This window comes from Acartia tonsa, chromosome 14, assembly GCF_053477335.1.
Source record: "Acartia tonsa isolate MP-2025a chromosome 14, ASM5347733v1, whole genome shotgun sequence".
NCBI classification, from domain to species: Eukaryota; Metazoa; Arthropoda; class Copepoda; order Calanoida; family Acartiidae; genus Acartia; species Acartia tonsa.
In genome coordinates, this window is record NC_137273.1 from 27,543,375 (window position 1) to 27,567,181 (window position 23,807).

General features: G+C 31.3%; 1 protein-coding gene across 1 annotated transcript in view; it reads left to right on the forward strand.

Annotated features, from left to right (window-relative positions):
• Nucleotides 1–3,887: 3,887 nt before the first annotated feature.
• Nucleotides 3,888–23,807, forward strand: part of LOC145306054 (uncharacterized) — a 115,112-nt gene continuing 95,192 nt past the window's right edge. The window contains exon 1 of the mRNA XM_080147982.1: nt 3,888–4,295. The gene's annotated coding sequence lies outside the window, so the exon portion shown is untranslated. The remainder of the gene's footprint in view (nt 4,296–23,807) is intronic.

The following is a 23,807-nucleotide window of genomic DNA, read 5'->3' on the forward strand; positions in this document are numbered from 1 at the left end:
TGATAATTTTCATTTTTTAGAAAAAGTTGTACAAATTTTTTTTTGAGGCCATTTCTTCTTAAAAATGAAAGTATCCTTCCCTAAAAATAAAGCTTCCCTGTACCTTTGAAAAGCTTCAATGTAAAGGAGAACCATATTGGTTAGGGATAGATCCTTCGCTACACACAGAGATATCTATTTATTCATCTATCTATCTATCTGTCCATAAAGTTTTTAGAAAGTAGAATTTTCCGGAGATTTTTTTTGAATATTCAAATTTTATTCCTCTTCCCGCCCCCCTTCTTCCTTTCCAACCACTTCTGTTTGTTTCCCCTTTTTAGTTTCTGGCATACCCTCTTTTTGCAAATTCTTTTTCTTGCCCCTCTCAGCAAGTTTTCATCTTATAAAATATGAATAAGAGTTTTTAGAAAAGCTAGGCATGCTGGGAAAAGACAATGAAAGATAAAGTTTAATCCTCTCTAGTTTGAAATGGGCAGAAAGGACAATTGTATCCAAAGGAAGGGCAAGTACGACGAAAAAATTCTTCAGATATTTTCTGAAAATATGGTAGCCAGGGAGGGAAAGTACAATGGACTTTGAGTGTTGTTGTTTCTCACAAATGCACAAAAAAACTAAGTAGAGAATTCATATATGAATATTTTACGAGGGTTAACAAATAACTATATAACCATAGACTATATCAAAATTAATGTTAAATTGTTGCCTTTGTACAGATTTGAAATATAAATATCTTGTTTATTTTGGGGTTTTCTTTTCGTGAGCAATATCTATCCTTCCCTCATAAATGTTAGGAACAATTTTCTGTAATTTTTAATGGTGAAATTAAGTTGAATCTTTCAACCCAGTTGGTTCAGATAGTTGTCATTAGATTAAAGTCTTTTAAAAAACTAGGTGCTGTTGTAAATTTGTAATATGGTGACTCAAAAAGACACAAGCTACATTAAAAAACAAAGCATATACCAATTTCGATTGAATTACTTTCTAAAAATTAAGAAATTTAAAATTTAAAAATGGCGTTTTTTGTCAATATAATTTTCTCTTCTTTAAACCCATTCTATTTAAATATCACACACTCACACACACACACAAACACACAAACTCACACACACATACACACAAACTCACACACACATACACACAAAACACGCACATACATACATGGCCATTTTATATCATCTAAATAAATAGAGGTGATTTTAAAGATTGTCAAATGAAAATCTTACATCAAGTTTACAGCTATTTTTACCTATTACATTGGTGTCCTACTGGTTTAAGCAGTTGGCTCTTAAACCCATGCTTACATAAATAGGACAGAAATCCCCCCCATCTAAAATCTGAATATGCGAGAATAGAAATTGCGGGAGGTGAGAGGGATACCCCCCCCCCCTCCTAACTCTCAATTCCAATTTTAATTTAAAATAGGGAGGAAATAACTTTTGGGGCGCTGCTCCTCCCCAAAAACGGAAGTTGGAAATACTAAAAGAAATAGAGGAATTTTAATAAAATTTCGGAGGGAACGGGGAAAGATTAAGAGGAGGTTAAACTGTGGGGAAGTAAATGCATACCTCCGATGCAAAGTTAGAAAAAGGGAAGGTTAAATATAAAAATGGCGGGAACGGAGAAATATCAGAAGATCTAAATAAGGGTTAACAAGTATTATTTGGGTAGCTATTTATCAAATTGGCTACCAAGTCAAAAAATTAATTTTTTTTAAGTTCGATAGCTATTTTTCTGGATAAGAACCACTCTTGTTGTATGTTTTAATTGTTTATTACCAATTTTTTTATGATTAATATTTATTATAATATCTTTATTTTTTACAGCTGAGTATGTAACTTTATTTTACATTTCATTATTTTCATAAATAACATTAAGTAGGTGCACAGTACTTTTGAATGGTTGGTGCGCGAAGCGCACAGAAAATGCATACCTCCCTTTTCAAGAAAGGGGAGGGGGAGTTAACAACTATTTTGTTTGGTGTAAGTGTTAACAGATCATTCTCGGGGTCATAAGGCTGAAATTATGATTTTAAAAATAATAGGAATGTTAGCATTATAAATGTACACACTTTCCTACATCTTACTTAATTCAAAGTTTGGTTATACAACATGTTAAATGCTTGGCAACCCCAAGTTTAAATCTGAGTAAGTTCGATGGTGATGGTGATGGTACCCATTCCCTCTTTTTCTTCTGGCTATGCCTTGACTTAACCTCGCTGATTCACCGAGAACGCCGGGAGGGGGTTGGAGAGAGAGTGAGAGAGAGAGACATTCTCTTCTTCTCTCTCTCTCTCTCTCTCTCTCTCTCTCTCTCTCACACTTTCTATCTTACACTGAAAATGTCCCAAAATTGTGTTTCCTCTTTCCCCATTTTCAAGGAAAGCCTTGCAATATCCCCCATTTTTATTCGTTTGAATTTCATTCTAAGGACCCGAGTAGAGCCGAGATATATATAGATGATGTTTATGTATATTACATTTGCATGTTGTCCGCTTGAAAATGGACGATTTTGTCCACAAGAATAAAAAAATCTTAGATTGTAACAAATAAGGTATTTATTAACTTTGATGATTCAATTCAAATGTTTTGATTTCCAAATCAGATTAAATGAATTAAATATAGGGTCTTTGATTTTTGTAAATCTGGTAAATTTAGACTTATAAGATGATCTATAAACTTTTAATTTCATTAATAAGGTAAATTTTAATTTTCATATTGACATTGGACTTAAAATACTTCTTTTAAAAGATCATCTTTTGAAGGGTACCCTCTATAATAATGTATATCAAAGAGAGTAAGGGAAACATCATTTTTGGGGGGGGAGAGATCTAATCCCACCGAAAAGGGAGGAAACATTACCCAATCGGAGCATACCGGAGTATGTATGTATGTGTGTGTGTGTAAGTGTTTGCATGTGTGTGTGTGTGTGTGTGTTTGTCTGTTATGCACAAATGGTGAATTATATTGGAATATTACGGATAATTCCGCCGTTAAAAGTTATCCTTTACCATTTTATATTTTTTAGAAAAAAAATCTTAAAATATTAGGATATTATTAGGAAATCTGTTGTATACACAATGTTTAGAATTTTAAATAATTAAAACTTAGAAAAGATAATTTTAACAACAATGTTTCAATTTAAATTTTTAAATTAAATTTTAAAAAAAATTAAATTATCATATAAAATTTTCAGAATTTTATAAATCTATATTTTTAATTTTATGAAATTTTCCCATTTTACTTTAAATTTTAATCTAACCCCCATTTTAAAAACATTTTTCTCTTTTATCAAAATTCCTTTGGCTCTCTTTTCTTTCTTCCCTTGTTCTATCTCTCCCTATCTTCATCTCTCTCTCTCTCTCCCCGAGAGGTTTCTCCGCTAGAAAGATTGAGAAAAAAAAGAGATATTGTTTGAGTTTGGAAAAAAGAGGGTATTTTCCCTCAAATCAGTTCTAGACCACCCTAACCCAACCCCACTTCATCAAAATCTAAAAAAAATTCAATTTGGGGCTTGAGAGGAAAGAAAAAGAAAAAAAAATTCCTTGCTGGGCTAAGAGGACCCTACTTAACCTAACCTAACTTACCTTATTCAAATATAAAGTTAATATTGCCTGCAACAGACCCCTCTTTTTTTTAGTTATTTTGAATCAAGTTGTTAGGGGGGGGGGTGGAGTTTTGTACTCTTCCACTGGGTGCTTACTGGGATACTGTCAAAAAGAGAAAAATTTAAAGGAAGGGGGGAAATGAGTATAAGAGAGTGATAAAAATGCTTGCAGGGGGGTTAAAACAAGCATTTTTCCAAGGGGGGGTTAAAGTCCCCTCCGACTTAAAATAAAAGGGGGGATGGGACCAATATACCAAACTTTGATTCAAGTCGGTAGTAAGATAGCAGCCGTGATAGCAAGGACATCCAGAGACATCTAGAAAGACATCAAATATTGTGTTATCTTGCATCTTAACTATGACATACTAAAAGAATTGTGTCATCAATTGTAAAGAAAAAAAAACATTTTGGTTTCTGTAAAAATTAAGAGTAAAAAATCTGACTGTCATATACAAAACAAAATATTTTTTTTTGAAGAAAAATCTGTGAAAGTTTGAGTCGGATTAGCCAAGTTAAAGTGTGGCTAAAGTATCTGTTTACTGCATTAAACTGCCACTTTAAAACAATTTTGTCCGATTTTTTCTTCAATTTTCGCCGTTGCCAGATTTGTGGGTGGCACGGAATAAAATTGGCATTTTTTCTGTCAACAACGGTGGCTTCCCTGGATGTTGTAGCTTTTTGAAGTTAAAAAGGTAAGATTTTTTAGATAATAATATTGTATTTGTTTAGTTTGTGACGTCCTTAATATTAACAATCAAGAACAGCTGATTTAGTAACATCGAGTATTAACAATTATTACAGCATGCTTTTGGACAAAGGGATAATTGTGATCTTTAATCATGATTCAAATGCAATCCATTGTTACATTGAGCTGTTGTGTTTAGGGTTCGTGTTCATTAACTTAGGCTAAAGTCTCTAAAGTATGTATGTAAATTTTTAACATTTTATGCATTTTCGACTGAAGAATAGCATTTGACTCTGATTTGTTCTCAAAAAAGATTGTGAAATAAGATATTTTTCTATTATTTACACATATTCATGATAATTTAGAAGAATATAAGGCACAGAGTTTTTGTCGTAGCATGGAATTACGTCTTCTTTCTACTGCAAATGTTAATGATTTGCTAGTACGGTTTTAATTATGTTTAAACTTCGCTATGGAAACTATCTTCCTTGTCTCTTACTTTTAGAAATTAGTAAAAATATAATTCAATATATACATCTGTAAATTTATTCAGTTTAAAAGAATTTTGTTGTTTTTATTTATTTAATTGATTTTTGAAAATTTTAAGGAGGAAAGAAATATATAAGTTTATGTTACTGATTATAGTAATATTTTAACATTTGATTAGTTCTATATACATGATTTTTTAGATTATGATTCCTATAACGTTTTTTCACGCTATCTGTCATCATGCCTCTCATTCTGTGCATTATTATATACGCCATTATGTTTATTATTCTATTTGTCAATCTGTCGATCATTTCCTATACCTGTTTGTCTGTCTTTCTCACTTTCAGTCCATTTGTCTTCGAAGTTTCAGACATCATATTTGATATATTTTTATTTAGAATTTTAGTTAAATTTAAAGTATGATGTACATAAAAACATGATTTTTCTAGATTTAATTGAATTATATTATATAAGAACAACCATAAACAAGGATGACAACATTGATAAAAGCGAACCTCTGAAACGGTGGGACAAACGAACATTAACACTTGTCAGAACTGAATAATCTGATATAAATGTATAAAATTCGAAACAAAATTGTAAGTAGATTTGTTGAAATCAGGTAGGATAGTGTTTAAGGACATACTTACATTTTTAGGACTGAATTATAGAGATGATTCGCTTATAACATTGTACTTTGCAAAGTTTATAATCTATAGGACAATTCTAACATGCCTAGATTAACGAAAAAAGCTAGCCGTTACGGACGTACGGACTGACTCTAATTACAGAAAAGCTTCGCTTTTAAGAATATCTATTTCCATGTCTAACATACAAATAACACGTTTTTAACAGAAAAAAATGATATAAAAAATAACGTCATTTATATTTTTATTGAATATTTATTCATCAAACACGTACATATAGACATAACAACGATGACAACTTTCACAAAAGCAAGAAACTTTCACAAAGTAACAGGAGCTGTGTATGTCGGTTTGTACCGAAGGATCTCGCCAACCACCGTTTCTATATGGTTTTCTTTTAACACTGTGAAACTAATATTAAAGTGAAGGGGAGGGGGGCGGTCGAATACAACCACCACCTCCTAACGTGCCCCTAGAGGCCTTTTTGGGGCGTAGATGAAAGTACATGTTTAAAGTAGATTTGAGTAATTTCTGACTACAATTTTGAAGTTGCTAAGATTTATTTATTATACCTAATTGTTCCATTAGTCATCAAGCAAGGTTTAAAGGCAATGGGCGATTCTAATGGCTTAAATTTATGTCATGCGATTCGGATGAAGGGGCGTACGGAATTACAAGAACTAAATATCGACGAGCTTCCGTCTCAATATTAACATTTGTTTTAAATGTATTACAATATCATTTATTGAAGTGAAGCCTCTTTATAATTAGGTTCTGTCCCTCGTCAATACGTCCAGAACTGCCATTTTATTTTGTACTTGATATCTAGTTACTTCTCCCTACCCTTAAAACATGATGCAATGGGGGAAGGGGGGCGTAACGGTTATGTATTTTTGTAGGGGGTAGGGTATTTTTTGGGGGGTAAGGGAGCATATATTTTAAGGTGGTAACGTAATATCTGCCAACTAGCCTAAAACCTGTCCTTGAATATCATTAAAGTTAAAATTGTGAAAGTAATGTTCCAGAGACCTTAATGAACACACACACATACACAATCTTTATACTATAACTTTAGAAAATATTTATATTATTGCACTATTGTCTGTGTATTGTGCTCCTATTAAAACTACTAGAGTTGGCTCGATATAATTATCTCCCTATTGGCTAGTTTTCTATATGCATATCTATTTCTCAATAAATCTATTTTCCTCACCCGGCATTACTATCTAAAAGAAAGTAAATATTTAATAATTTAAATGATTTTTAAAAGATTTTTTAAAATTATATTTTTTTCTTTACATTACCATCACCAAAGGGTTAATGATGATGATTACAATTTTAGTTTAATATTTGAACACACAAAATGTCGCTACAATCGAATTCTTTTAAAACATAGTTTTCTTAAATTTATCATATTATAAATTTAAATTTTCTTTTTTATTATTAGAAATTAAATACATCAATATAAGGTAAATAGCAACATGAAATGAAAAAAATGAATTTATTTTTAATAAAGTAAAATAATGGGTCTTATCGTTCTGGGCAATGCGAGTTTATTATGGATTATTGGAGCACTATGAGTTTTAATCATATATTCCTTGGAAAACTTGAGCTCGTTTATAGACATTTATTTCCTATATAGATCTGACATGGATCTTGAAGCAATTAAGCAGGCCGTTTTGTACATGTTAAAAATTGGAAGATTTCATTAAATAAAAGTAATCGCAAATATACTTAGTAAATAATATTTACTTTTGATCATTCATTATTGCAATGTACTTTTAAAAGGATGGCAACATCCATAAAAGCGAAGCACTGAAACGGTAGGACAAACGGACATTAACACTTGTATAGTGTCAGAACTGAATAATTGTATAAGAGTCAAAGCAAAATTGTAAGTAAATTTGTTGAAAAACTGCTTGATTCAGGATAATATTTATGGACATACTTACATTTTTAGGACTTGATTATAGAGTTGCTTCGCTGATTACATTATACTTTGTTGTCCCAGGAATCAATATACCAAAAATCAGATCAATCGGATGATTAGATCACATAAATGTTGTTAAAAAAACGAAAAAAATCAACATGTTTAAAATGGACGTACGGACATTTTGGTGATGATTATAGAGTTGCTACGCTTTCTAAATCGTACCTAACTATTAAAGGAATCACCATGCAAAATTTGAAATCTATAGGACAATTCTAACATACCTAAATTAACGAAAAAAGCTATTCGTTACGGACGGACGGACGGACGGACCGACCTTAATTATAGAAAAGCTTCGCTTTTAATAAAAGATTCATAGGCAGTATACTTATAATGAAAGTCATAACCCCCCCCCTTTTCCTCCACCATCTTTTGAAAAAAAAATTAGAAAAAGACACCTGAATGGTAATTCCATTTTTTAAAGTTAATATTAAGGTTTATTAAAGCCAAATTAGCTAAACTTAATTTTAATGTATTTCATGAACGTATATTTTTCTAAAGGTTACTTTAGCGGTTAACTAAATCCTTCAGTACACACAGAAAGACTGACAGACAACCATCCTGTTACTTTGCTTTCTCTCTCTATCTTTTTATTTATCTATTCGTTTTATCTATTTAAATATCTAAGGTGTGATTAACAAACCTCTAAATTATCCATCCATTAGTATATCTATCTTTGTATCTTTTAATTCATCTATCTATCCATCAATTAATTCTATCTAATCAAATATCTATCTATCAAATAATTATATGCTTTTTCTGTCTTTCTATCTATTCAATCATCTATTTAAATGTTGAAGGTGTAATTAACAGACCTCCAATTAATCTATCTGTTCATACATCAAGCTAGTTATCTATCTCTCTATTAATCCATCTATCTATCCGTATATTAATTAAACAATTCATCCATCTTTATTTCTATTAATCAATCTATCCATCTATATATCTGCCTATTAATTAATCTATCTATCTATCTATCTATTAATTAATTAATTTATCCATCAATATAGATGTCTATTAATCAATCTATCTAGCTATCTATCTGTCTATTAATAAATCTTTTCATCTATCTATTTGTCTATTAATCAATCTATCCATTTATCTATAAATCAATCTATCCATCTATATACATGTCTATTAATCAATCTATCCATCTATTTATCTGTCTATTAATCAACTTATCCATCTATCTTTCTGTCTATTAATCAATCTATCTGACTATTAATCGATCTATCCATCAATATACAGTGTGTTTTTTTTATGAGAACTTTTTTGAAAGCAATTTTACCCCACTTATAGTTATCAGAATTTAATGATTAATGGCTATCCATCAATATATCTGACTATTTACCAATCTATCTAGCTATCTATTAATCAATCTATCCATCTATATACATGGTCTATTAATCAATCTATCCATCTATATATCTGACTATTAATCAATCTATCAATCTATATACATGTTTATTAATCAGTCTATCCATCTATATACATGACTATTAATCAGTCTATCCATCTATATACATGCCTATTAATCAATCTATCGATCTATCTAGCTATCTATTAATAAATCTTTCCAACTATCTATATGTCTATTAATCAAAATATCCATTTATCTATTTGTCTATGAATCAATCTATCCATCTATATACATGCCTATTAACCAATCTATCCATCCACTAATCAAACAATCCATCCATCTTTCTATCTATCCATCTATCGCTCCATTTATTTTATCTATCTAAAGTGCAGTAAAAAAGGCATCCAATTTCTAAAGTTCTAAATGAAAAATAAAACCACTGAAAGCACATTTTAGCTGGAATTGTGTTAAAGGGCCACCCATAGGGGCTATACCATTCCTCTCGGCAGCTAGCACAGAAAAATCTTATACTCCCATTAAACCAGCCACATGCCGGCGATTGGGTATAGACATTCTGGGGAATAAAAGTTGTGAAGCTAGGCATGCAAAGATTCAAAGACATTTCCTAGAAAAGGAATTTTAAGAAAATATTATAATATGATAAAAAGGGTGTATTTACCTTATTTTATACTTCGTGCTTATTTTTTTATGGCAACTAAATAACATTGAGTTCAAAAGCTCATTGCTGACTAAATACCGATATACAGTATATATATAAGTCAAAAAGTCATAGAAATTAATAATATTCTTTTTACGGAATACAATATAAGTGGTCATGGATGACATATTATCCACATGCAATTTTTAAATGAAATAATTGAAATTACTTTTTTCCCACTATATGGCATTAAATAAAAGTGGTCATGACTGACTTATCATCGAATGAATTATATTCTATATTGACATTATTGTTGATGGAATCTTTGGCGGGTTTAAATAATATTTCCAAGGATACATTACACCGTCCCTGAGTAAGTAAAGCTCCTTGCCTTAGCAGCGGCCAACCTCTAAAACTTGGTTGTAAAATTCCCTGGGTAGCTAGGGCAGGCTGGGTAGCTTGTTGGAGATATCAAAAATTGAAATGTGTGGCTTAAGGAACAATAGACGAAGAATAATATAGTTAGTAAAGTAGAGGTAAAAATAGATAGATATTTATAGAGATAGATGCTTTTGCATATACATTACTTTTAAGAAATTTAAAAAATTTTTAGAATATCTATAAAAAAATTTTTAAAGAAAAGCAAAAGACATACAAAAAAATAAGCAAATAGTTTTTAGCCCCCATTCTGATTATGGTTAATGAAAAGTTGCTTTTCTAAATGGCAATTTCTAGGTTTTAATTATTAACTTGAATGATTTCCGAAGCTCCAAAACCCTAAAATTGCTATTTAAAACACATGATTAGGCCTGTAATGTATTTTTCTTTTATTAGTCCCATAATAGATTGAGGCTATCATTCATAATTATGAATTAGAAATTCTAAACAGAATCCTTAAACAAAAGGAACTGGATCTTACAAACCGTTAATCCGATATGTTTCTACTTTATAGTGAAGCTTGTAAATATCTTGGTGCCTGCTTCCCAAGAAATATAGCCCATAAAACATACCTCATCCCCTCTCCTTTTTTTCTATTTAAACAAGGATGACAACACCCATAAAAGCGAAGCACTGAAAACGTAGGACAACCGGACATATACACTTGGATAGTGTCTGAACTGAATAATCAGAATATAAAAGTATAAGATTCGAAGCAAAATTGTAAGTAAATTTGTTGAAAAACTGCTTGATACAGGATAATGTTTATGGACATACTTACATCTTTAGGACTTGATTATAGAGTTGCTTCGCTTAAAATGTTGTTCTTTGTTGAGCCAGGAATCAATATACCGAAAATCAGATCAAACGGATAATTAGATCACATAAAAATTTGTTGTTAAAAAAGTAGAAAATCAACATGTTTAAAATGGACGTACGGACATTCTGGTAATGATTATACAGTTGCTACGCTTTCTAAATCGTACCTAACTACTACAGTAATCACCATGCAAAGTTTGAAATCGATAGGACAATTCTAACATGCCTAAATTAACGAATAAAAGCTAACTATCTCGGACGGACGGACGTACGGACGGACTGACCCTAATTATAGAAAAGCTTCGCTTTTTAAACAAGGATGACAACATCCATAAAAGCGAAGCACTGAAACGGTAGGACAAACGGACATTAACACTTGTATAGTATCTGAACTGAAAAATCGGAACATAAATGTATAAATGTCGAATCAAAATTGTAGGTAAATTTGTTGAAAAACTGCTTAAAAACAGGATAATGTTTATGTACATACTTACATTTTTGGACTTGATTATAGAGTTGCTTCGCTTTAATATTGTTCTTTGTTGTCCCAGGAATCAATATACCAAAAATCGGATCAAACGGATAATTAAAACACTTGAAAATTTGTTGTTAAAAAAGTAGAAAAATCAACATGTTTAAAATGGACGTACGGACATTCTGGTAATGATTATAGAGTTGCTACGCTTTCTAAATCGTACCCAACTACTACAGGAATCCTCATGCAAAGTTTGAAATCGATAGGACAATTCTAACATGCCTAAATTAACGAATAAAAGCTATCTATCTCGGACGGACGGACGGACGGACGTACGGACGGACGGACGGACCGACCCTAATTATAGAAAAGCTTCGCTTTTAAAAATATAACGGAAAATTTGAGGGATGACCTACCACCCCCCCCCCCCCCATTCTCCCTTCTCATAACGAGTACAAAGTTGCTATGCTTTTTAAAAGCGAAGCTTTTCTATAATTAGGGTCGGTCCGTCCGTACGTCCGTCCGAGATAGATAGCTTTTATTCGTTAATTTAGGCATGTTAGAATTGTCCTATCGATTTCAATCTTTGCATGATGATTCCTGTAGTAGTTGGGTACGATTTAGAAAGCGTAGCAACTCTATAATCATTACCAGAATGTCCGTACGTCCATTTTAAACATGTTGATTTTTCTACTTTTTTAACAACAAATTTTCAAGTGTTTTAATTATCCGTTTGATCTGATTTTTGGTATATTGATTCCTGGGACAACAAAGAACAATATTATAAGCGAAGCAACTATATAATCAAGTCCAAAAATGTAAGTATGTCCATAAACATTATCCTGTTTTTAAGCAGTTTTTCAACAAATTTACCTACAATTTTGATTCGACATTTATACATTAATGTTCCGATTTTTCAGTTCAGGTACTATACAAGTGTTAATGTCCGTTTGTCCTACCGTTTCAGTGCTTCGCTTTTATGGATGTTGTCATCCTTGTTAGGTTATACATCACTGTCACTGAAAATTATATGCAAGGTTTTAAATCGATAGGACAATACTAACATACCTAAATTTAAGTACTATACCGTGTTTAAACCCAAATCGAATGAACTACATGCTATATTTTATACAATTTTACAGCATTATAAAAGTAAAATAGTGGATAAATTTGGGTTAGGCTGGTAGTAAGTGGGAGGGGAGAGGGACTGAGAAAAAAGTTAAGATTTATCATCGTGATGTTGGGCCCTTTACTTGATTTGATTCATTGACATTTTTAACAAATATTCTGTAAAATAAGGGATAATAAAACAAACAACCAACCCTTTCAATACACGATTTGCAATTGGTAACGTATGCTTTATTGTGTCTGTTTATGGACCGAGACACTACCATTACACTCATTTAATCTATACAATGTGGCTGATATTAAACTTAAATCTTTTGAAATTTGATCTAACAAAGGCATTTGATAGTGTGATTTATCCTTTTATTTATTTAAAACTACTTTATATCTAATTTTAGAGTTAGCTCTATTAGTAGTTCATTCAGATATTATAAGGATTAGGTATTACATAGTTATCTTATTCGCTTAATTTTGTAATTATAATTATTAGGACAATTAAGTAAAATAATTAAGCATCTTATATTTTAGTAACATTTAGTTAAATTTATTCAAATAGTCATACATTGATACTTTAAGATTTGTAAATATTAGTTCATTTTAAGAATCCACATAATCATCCATCTATACATTAATCTATCTATCTATCTATTTATCCATCCATCCATCCATCCATCCATTTATCCATCCATCCATCCATCCATCCATCCATCCATATATCTATCTATCTCTCTGTCTATCTTGCCATCCATCTATATATCCATCACTTTAATTATCCATTAATTAAACTATAATGACGTTCCTCCAAACATCCTTTTGTCTGTCTACTATTATCATCCATCCATTCATCTATTTATCTATCCATTGAGAAAACTATCTATCTAAATCTGGCCACATTAAGCATGGATATAGAAATAATGGTCTCTAGTTTTCAAGAAAAATCACTGCTAAAGATAAGAACTAGAGAAAGAGAGACAGATTGGCAAAGAAAGAGAAATAGAGAGAGAAAGAGAAAGGCATTGAGTAAGAATCTAGATTTTAAAACTGAAATACTTTTTCTCATTCAGTTCGGACATTTAAAAATTACTCTTACAGAGGTTCATTTTTCTTCCTGCGTTTTTGCTCAAAAACATTTTACTTCTTAATTGTATGTATGCAGTATAAATTCTCTATAAATAGAGTTTTAGATAAGCTCTTTATTTAACCTTTAATCGAATATTTGAAGACAACCAATTTCATAGATTTTGTATGAAAGTCTTTGTTGTGTAGTTTCCTAGGCTATAAGCATCAGTAAATTATATATTACTTCATTATAGAGCTCTAAAGGCTGCACCCTTAGCATCTAAGGGAGATGGGGATAGTTTAATAGCATAAAACCTTTATAGGACCTATATCAAGATTCCTGAAAATGGATAACTAAATCGGTTCTGTGTTAGATCTTAGCAGAAAAACAATAAACACCCTACTTCTTTCTGTAATAAAATTGTTATAAAGTTTTATATTCTGAAAGCAAAAGTCAAAAATGAAACCCTGTGAAAATTTGAGTTTTGTACGTGTGTGTGTGTGTGTGTTTTGAATGGTGAGTAAAAAGGAAGTAAGGGTGGCCACTACAACCCCCCCCCCCCCCCTCCACCCCTCTCATCCTGCCCAGCACCGCTCAACTTTACTCTTGGCCGGATTCAAATCTTGAAGGAAAATCTCATCAAGGGAATCTCTCCTCTTACGGTGTCCAGATTTACTAAAAGCCAAAGAGTCACACTAATATTCAATAGAGCCATAGAAATCATTATGAATTGTGATTATGGTAACTTATACTTTTCCTGAAACTATACTCTCTTTCTCTATATTCTTACTCATTCCACCTACTCGTATTATTCTCATATTAAGCTCATCTTTAAAAGTGCTACATAAATTATAAGCAATTTGTTTTACTAATATTGAAATGATGTTTAATGAAAATTGGCTCAAAAAATGCGTGTTTGCTCTTGATATGATAATTATATAATGTTTTTTTTTTCTATAATTGAAAAACCCATTTAGATTTTAGATGTAAATAATGTTAAACTTTTTATAACATGAAACAGATCAAACTTTTAATTAGTATTCAGTCAAATACTTTTGTGAGGTCAAACTGCAAAAGTTACCCAGAGGCGTTTAATTTGATGTCATTAATTTTAAATTTATAAATATCAACAATTCTTTTATCTGATTCATTAATTATCTCAATATAGAATATCTATGTTTTTTTTATGTTTTTTTTATTTAAATTAAAGTGAAGCTAATTTTTAGACCTGCAAATATTAAGATTATCTTTTAAAGTCTCAACTCTCTCTAAATCTTTATATTCACACTTTTCTTAGCTTAAGCCATAAAGAACAAGACAAATATACTATAGAAAAACGATCATGTCCAACAGCAGTAAAGAACTTTTTGATATTTAAAATATTGAATCAATTTCGAGTACATTTTTGTAAATAATAAAGGTAGCTTACGGAAAAATAATTTTTCTCATAGCATTTATCTCAAAGTGCCTATCGAGCACTTTAACACACCTTTATTCAAATAATTTTTAAATAAGGGGAAAGGGGTGTGAATTAGTTAAACACGAAGAAAAAAAACCCTAGTTAACTTCAAATAAATTCAACTATATGACAAATCAGCAGTTGAAATAAAATAAAACAAGGATGACAACATCCATAAAAGCGAAGCACTAGAACAGTATGACAAACGGACATTAACATTTGTATATTGTCAGAACTGAATAATCAGAATGTATAAGAGTCGTACCAAAATTGTAAATAAATTTGTTGAAAAGCTGCTGGATACAGGATAATGTTTATGGACATACTTACATTTTAGAACTTGATTATAGAGTTGCTTTGCTCATAATATTATACTTTGTTGTCCCAGGAATTAATATACCAAAAATTAGATCAATCGAATGATTAGATCACATGAAAATTTGTTTTTAAAAAAGTACAAAAAATCGACATGTTTAAAATGGACGTACGGACATTCTGGTAATCATTATAGAGTTGCTACGCTTTCTAAATCGTACCTAACTACTAAAGGAATCACCATGCAAAGTTTGAAATCGATAGGACAATTCTAACATGCCTAAATTAACAAAAAAAAGCTATCCATTACGGACGGACGTACGGACGGACGGACCAACCCTAATTATAGAAAAGCTTCGCTTATAAAAAATAATAATATTCGACAATTCATTTTGTTTTTAGGATAACTGTTACTGTTTAGGAGCTATTCAAAACCATACCCATCCCAACGTTCACTTCCAATAGTGGTTACAAATTTATCCTATAACAGCAGAAATATAGCACAATAGCAGGCTACCCTAGGCTGTGAATTAACTGTCATTCTATGGTAGTAACCAACCTTCAAACCCGCTTCAAATCCCTTTAGTCTAAAAAAATAGAGGAATTATCCTAAAACGAATGGAAGGATTTTACTCAATGTTTGTGTTTCAGAATGACTTCTTGAATTGTTTTAGGCACGGCTGACCAGCCGCGAGCTAGCCGTCTCTAAGCACCTTGTTTAAACCAGCTTGGATACGTTTAAATTATTATCGGCCGAATGGATTGCTTTATCAGGACAGGAACAACTATTACAAGCGGTTGCGTTCCTAGTATCTAGGAGAAAAGGACTGTTATATATATTATAACCTCGCCCCTAGCATCTAAGGGCTCTGTATTTAAAGAGATATGTTAGAAGGAGGCATACAATAGCCTAAATCCATCTCATTCCATCCATCTCAATCAGTGTTAAGCGACATTTTAACGGATAGACAAGAAAGCTGACTAAATATATATAAATTACTTCTTAGAAAATGAACTATGAATTTGCTTTTTGGAATATGAAATCATGGAATTATTTTATGTTTTTTTATTACATGAAAACGAAGCTACTCTAAAAATTTCCGAATAATTTTATAGTTAATTCATTTAAAGTCAATTATACAAAAAAATATATTATTTTTCAAGATAAATTATCCCCATAAATAGCGCAACACTAACAAGATAATAATAGTTTAGATAAAAAATAACTGTGAAATAAAGTAAAAGTTGAAAGAAGTATAATTGTGAAATCTAAAGGAAATTTAGAGAGAAAAAATGATTTTATTTTTAGTGTTACTAATATCTACTTTAATTTGATATTTTTTGTAATTTTGTTGAAAATCGTGCTCGTTTTGTATAATTGTAAAATTTCCAATACACATATCAATAAAATTGTGAACAATGTAGAAAATTTTTAATATGATTTATTTTTTTTTATCAAAAATCCACGGATTTTATTTGATGAAAAATTCCTGAAAGGGGAATTTTTATTTTAGTAGCGAAGCTACTGTAATAAAACGTACAACTCAACAGAAAAAAATTAAACAATTGACGATATTTAAATTCAATTAAAAATAATAAAGTGTTGTAAAATAACGTTAGGTCGATAATTAGCTATGACTTCTTTAATTAGAACCATGTAGTCAATGTGAAAAATGACACAACAAAAAGTATGTCAATAATATGACAGCAATGAATGCTTTTATAAATGCAAAATAGTCGACATTCAAACAAAATGTCACCAAAATACCGCCAATTTTATAGGGTAGAATTTTATACAATAGGTAGATACCATAGGCGTCCAAGGGGGGGAGGGGGTAATGGGCCATTTGGCACCCCCAAACGATTTTGGGGGTGCCGTAGGTACCCCCAAAATTTTTTGAACAATACCCCCCCAAAAAAATTACCCCTACCTTGCCCAAACCATTTTGGGGGGGGTAATTACCCCCCCCCAAAATAAATGTTCTTTAAAAAAAAATTTTGGGGGGGGTATTTACCCCCCCCAAATTGAATGTTCTTAAAAAAAATTTTACTGAAATTTTTTTTTTGGGGGGGGGATCTATGATGTAATTGTAAAGCACTGAAGATTCCATAAAATAGATACCTAACTAAATTAAATATTTCATTAAATAATGAAAAAGAATTTCTATAGGCGATTTCTTTTGGGAGGATGTCAGGGTGTCTCAAAACTAGTTATAAAACTTACAAGGACCTATAAGACGCTTCACTTTAAAGTATAATCATATTGGTTCATTGGTTAGTGCGTTAATTATTGTATTTTTATGTTCTAAAGAATGAGATACTACTATATATTTGAATAGTAGTGGCGCCCTTAGCATCTAAGAACTCGTGTTTTCTAAAGGGTAAAAAGGGAGGAGAAAAATAGCCTAAAACCACTCAAAGGATTGACCTATAATAGTGTGGAACCATCATGGGATCTATGTGAAGCTTTCCTAAAAAGGAGAACTCAGTATTAAAAGTAATGAAATCTGAAGCTATAGTCAAATAAACCTTACTTACTACTTTATGTTATAGGATAGTACTTATTAACTTAATAGATTAGGTAGGTGCTTTTTTTACATAATTAAATTACCCCCCCCAAAAATTTTACCCCCGGGGTAAATTAGTTTGGGGGCCATTTTACCCCCCCCCCCAAACACGAATTACCCCCACCCCTAAAATTTTTTACCCCCCCCCAAAAAAAAAGCTTGGACGCCCCTGGTAGATACGAATTTCGATTATATTTAAAATTATCTTTTCTACGTTAGAAGTGGTGATACAAGTACTTGCAACTCTTAAATCTTATTTGTATGTATAATATCAAATGCTTTTGTGAAATCAAATTTTCTCCATTTATGACTCAGTCCAGTTAACTTTCTTATAGTACAAATATTTTAACCATCTATATATTTTATCTATCTATCACTTGCCACCCAACATCTATTTAAATATATTTATTATCTAATTCGTAAAAAATATATTTTGAAATATATCCATAATTTTTTAATGGCGTCACATCTTAAGATTTTAAAGAGAAAAATGGCGTTTTATAAATTCCTCTGATCAAAGTTAAATTTAAATTTGAATTTCAAATTTTAAAATCCTCCAAAAAGAGGTTGGACAGTGAGGCTGATAGAGTTAGGGGGTGAACCACAAAGGGAAAGAATCTATGTGAGAAGGGAATTTAATTTTAAAACCGGAATTTTTTTTCATGTTAAACTTAACCCTTAAAAGCTGTCTTTTATTTATACTAAAAGACTACAGAATCTTTGACTTGTTACCACTGTTTTTATTTTATTTTATATCAATAAACATTTTTTAAAGAAGCTGTCTTTTGAAAATGCGGGAAAAATTGCCCACCAGCCTCGAAAGCCAATGATGGAGTTTCAAATGAAATTGTTAAAATTGCGTTGAGATGGCCTTTCTGTGCTTAGATGGTGGGGAAGAGGTAGGAGGGGTGAGAAATGTTTATGGGGGTGACTTTTTAGATGTTTTAAAATGAGAAGGTGAACATTTTTAGATGCAGAGCATCTCTTTAAGGCACCCATGTGTAATAAAATAAAGTCAGGTATATTTTAGGATAAGGCATTGAACAACTGTCATACACACATTATGATAAAAATGTTCCTTTTGTAGATTGTGTTTATTGGTGTAAAAGTTTGGACACTACATGTTTGTACCAATCAATGAAGGTTGAAATTTGGGTACCAGTATAATTTACAGCCAAAAGTCCACCCCAATGAATATTTTGATTTTTAAGGCCTCTAAGAGATTGACGACCATTAATTTTACATCTTAGTTATAAAAAATTAAAAGTATTGGAGGAACAATCTTCCAGGGGCGTTTCTGTGCAAATAAACAGACAGACAGAGAGATATCTTGTTACTTTATATTTAGGATTGTTGGTTAATTTAAGTATATGTACATCTACGCATCTATGGCCGTTTTGCAGCCTTGTTTCAAATATAAAGGAAGCTTCTATGGCCTGTTTCACTGAGGATAAAAGAGAAGTAAGTTCAGTGGGGAGTTGGGTAGGAGGTGTCATATTAGAAGAATGGGTTTAAATTTAGAAAAAGTTAAAGGAATGACGTTGAGAGAGGAGCAGAAGGAGGAGGGAGGAAGTGGAGATATTTAATATAGGTTTGTTATAGAGTATAAAAGGGAAAAGATTTCAAATTTATTTCTTTCATTTTCCATTAGATTTTTTTCTTCAAAAATGTTTGTAATAGTACATTTTCAGTAACTAGATAATTTACAAATTTTACATAAAAAATATATTTATTGAAATAAGAAAAGAAAATGATATCTTTTTCTGATCAAGAAATTTTTAAGTAGCGCATAAACTTTATTTTTGGAAAAAAAGTACGTCTTTACAAAAGAATAGTCTTTACAGTTTTAGTCATAGTTATAGTTTGGCTTAATTGTCTTTATAGTTTTTCGTCAAGGAGAGTGTAAAACAATTAGCCTTTAGAAGGTTAGAAAAGGAAGAATTCTCAATTTTAGATTTAAGGGAGATGTTAACACCAACTACCAAACGCCACTGGTAAAAATATTTTTGTTCTTAAATGTTTATCATGTAAATTATCTGCTTGGTGTTGCTGCGTGAAAATATACAGAACTGTCCTTGTTTAAAGAAAATGATCAATTTCTATAAAATTAATAATTAACTGAAAATTTTGTTCTTTGAAGTAAAATTCAATTTCCCGTTTTGATTAGATTTCTCATTTTTCCATATTTCATTTGAAAACAAGGACGATAACCCCGCAGGGTTTTGCATATATCCAGTTATATACAGTATCAAGAGCGTTTTGTCTGAGTCTTAAGATTCCGATAATTTCTAATTTTGATTGAGTACTCCAACTTAGGTCCCACGATGGTTTCATATTGTCTTATTGTCTAATATAAGATTTTTGATGGTTTTATGCTATTTTTCTGTCCTACCTTACCCTTAAAATAAAGAGCGCCTAGAGTAGAAGGAGCTGGTATTAAAGTATAGTATAAGAACACAGTAATAGTGTCTAACTGATTATGACGTAACAAAAAAATTAGCCAATGAGAGACCGTTATTGACCAATGGTAAAATTTATAGGGGCCTCTCATTGGCTAATTTTTTTTTGTTACGTCATAATCAGTCAGACACTATTACTGTGTTTATAGTATAACCAAAATATATTATTTATTGTCGTAGAAACATCAAGAGCTTTGCTAAAGTCAAGGTGATATTTAAACTATAACTTTTTCACGGATTTTAAGTGATAAGACAATGAACAATAAATAGATGTATGCCCCCTGCAATGATGAAAAATATAGGTATACTAAAATTATTTGTTTAAAAGTTAAGACTCTGGTCGTTTGGAGCCAACCAATCAAGTTTCAATAAAAGTGGATTTTGTATTAAAGAAAAAAGTATTAATTCCAAAGGCTAAAATTAAAAATTAAATAATATTAATCGAGAAGCTTCGTTTTTAAAAGAAAAAAATATATTAACAATAATTTTGTATATAATTTACTTTTATTTTTGTAAAATATTTTTATGATTTAGTTATCTAAATTAACCCCCATCCTATATCACCGTTTTTCTTATAACATATTGATTTAACTTACTCGTAAAAACCCTTTAATTACATGAAACATATCTTGAAATCATAAAATTTTATTTTATGGTATAGTCAGTAATAAGTTACGTAATTGAATATCAACACATTCTTTACTACTTTTAATGTTATTCTCAGCACACGCCTCACAGAGCAGCAGCAGTAATTTTTATCACAATTGACCCATCTCTCTCTCTCTCTCTCCTTGCCCAAATCTAAATCATTGTTAAAATAATATTATAAGAGAAAATCTATGTGTCATCACTATATAAAAACTAAAATCAGCACAAATTATTTTTCTAACCCAGGAAATAGGTAGCCTTGAGAAGCAGCTTATAGTGCATATAAAAAAAATGGCCATTGGTAGGCCAGTATACATTTTACCACTGGTCAATTAAAATGTATACTGACCTATCAATGCTCATTTGCATTATATGACGTCATTTTTTATAGGCTTTATAAGCTGCTTCTAGACATGGTGATTTCCTATTAGATTAGGTAAAAAACTAAGTTATATTAATGAAAGTTGTATTATTATCGTCGGCAATATGTCCAATTTTGTGCACATAATATGAAAGGTTAAGATTTTGATTTCAATTGAATCGATTGGGTTGTCCATTTTTTTAATTCTTGGGATTGTTTTAGACTATTTTCCTGGCTTTCCTCCGATCGCACATAGTCCCTGTAATATGAAACTAATAAGAATAAAAATAAATATTACTTAGTAAAATAAATCCTCTATGTATATATGTACACGAAATAATTTCTATAACTCGTAGATTTTTTTTTCACAGCAGAAAATTCTATTTAGCATAAAATGAATTTGAAAATCCATAAAAATACAGACAGAAAAACAGACATAATAGAGTAACAGCGCATTTAATAATGGCATTAATATAGATTAATACTTGTGAAAGACGGCGAGATCATAGCTATTGTGCTATTTATAAAATTTAGCTACATTCTCGAAATATACATGTAAAATCTATTATAATCGTATTAGAATTAGAACTAGGAATTTTGAGAATTTTTTATTTTAGCATTGATTTTAACGAATCAAATGATGAATGTTAAAATTGATGTTCTTTCTGAAGAAAAAAACTTATTCCATGATTAGTAAATGTAGTGTTGAAACAATGATACATTTTTTTAAGGTTAGTAATAAATAGAATTGTGTAAGGCTAAGATATCCTAATCTCCTAGAAAATTTGATATAATTTTATTAATTATCATTTTTTTTGGACGGACGTGACGTCCCAAATTTAGAAAATGCTTTTCTTATAAATACAAGTAAACAAGGATAACAACATCCATACATTGAACAATATAAAAAAAAAGATAATCAAATAAAATATTTAATTTTAGTGCTTTTCATATTGTAGAATTTGAAAATAGTAAATGTTGTTGTTCAAAGTTTTATATAGTATGATTCTAACATACTTTAATTTAGATAAATTACAAACGTATGGACGTACATACAGGCCCTATATGTAGAAAATATTCACTATTATTTATTAAGTATGGCCAGGTTTTCATTGATTCTTAATAAAGCCAATTATCATTTTGATTTGATCCTATAATCCTTTCTTAATCTTTTTATCATGGTCAAAAATTGGTCAAACAATAATTCGGTGGTTTCTCTTATAATGCTTAGTCGAGCACAGAATTCACCCCCTCTTCTTATTTTCAATTAATTTTAATATATTTAATGGGGGTAGGGTAGGTTATGTTATATTGAATACGGAGTAGCATAGGCGTCCAAGGAGGGGGGTAATGGGGCGATTACCCCCCCCCAAACGATTTTGGGGGTGCCGTAGGCACCCCCAATTTTTTTTTCATTTTACCCCTCCCATTCAAAATTTACCCCTACCCTGGGGGTGCCGTAGGCACCCCCAACCATTTAGGAGGGGGTATTTACCCCCCAGAAACAATTTTTGGGGGGTAAATACGGATCTTGGACAAAGTAGCTTCGGACAAAGTAGCTTCGGACAAAGTAGCTTCGGACAAAGTAGCTTCGGACAAAGTAGCTTCAGGACAAAGTAGCTTCCGGACAAAGTAGCTTCAGGACATTTACTTAAGAAAAGTAGCTTCTAATAGTAATAAAGGTTATGGCCGCAGCGCTCGGCCCCCTGGCCTGCCTAGCCGCGGGCGCTCGGCCCCCTTGCCTATAACCTAACCTAACCTAACCTATGTAAGAATGTTTAATGTACATTAACTTCTAATTTTATTGAAAGCAAACAAAACTTTAACAATTTTAACAAAAAGTGGATCGTTGATTTTACTAAAAATGGTTCGGCGATTTTTTTTATAATTTTTGATTCGTTTTAACATTTTTAAAAAATTTTACAATTTCTGTCCGCCTTTCTGTCTGTCTGTCTGTCATTTTGTCTGTCTTTTTGTCTGTCTTTATGTCTGTCTTTATGCCTTTCCTTATGTCTCTCTTTCTGTGTAGACAGTTTCCTATTTTTCTAAGGAAGCTACTTTTCTTAGGTAAATGTCCTGAAGCTACTTTGTCCGGAAGCTACTTTGTCCTGAAGCTACTTTGTCCGAAGCTACTTTGTCCGAAGCTACTTTGTCTGAAGCTACTTTGTCCAAGATCCGTAAATAAAAATAAAAAATAAAAAATCTCTAATAAAAAAAATTTTTGCGCGCTTCGCGCGCATTTTTAAATATTTAATAAAATTTTTATTACCCCCCCCAAAAATTTTACCCAGGGGGTAAATTTGGGGGGGGGGGTAAACTAAATTTACCCCTGCCAACAGATATAAGAGGGGGTAATTACCCCCCCCCAAGCAAATTTTACCCCCGGGGTAAAAATTTTGGGGGGGGGGTAAAAAAAAATTGCGGCGCGCTTCATTTTACCCCCCCCAAACACGAATTACCCCCCCCCCCCCCTAAAAAATGTTTACCCCCCCAAAAAAAAAAGCTTGGACGCCCCTGCGGAGTAGACCCGCAGGGTTAGTGTATTACAAGTATATGCAATGTTAGAGCCCTCTGCAGGGGTTAGTCAAAGCCAAAAAAAACACTCCTCTTTTTATTTTTGATTTATTTTAAACATATGGTGAGGGGTTC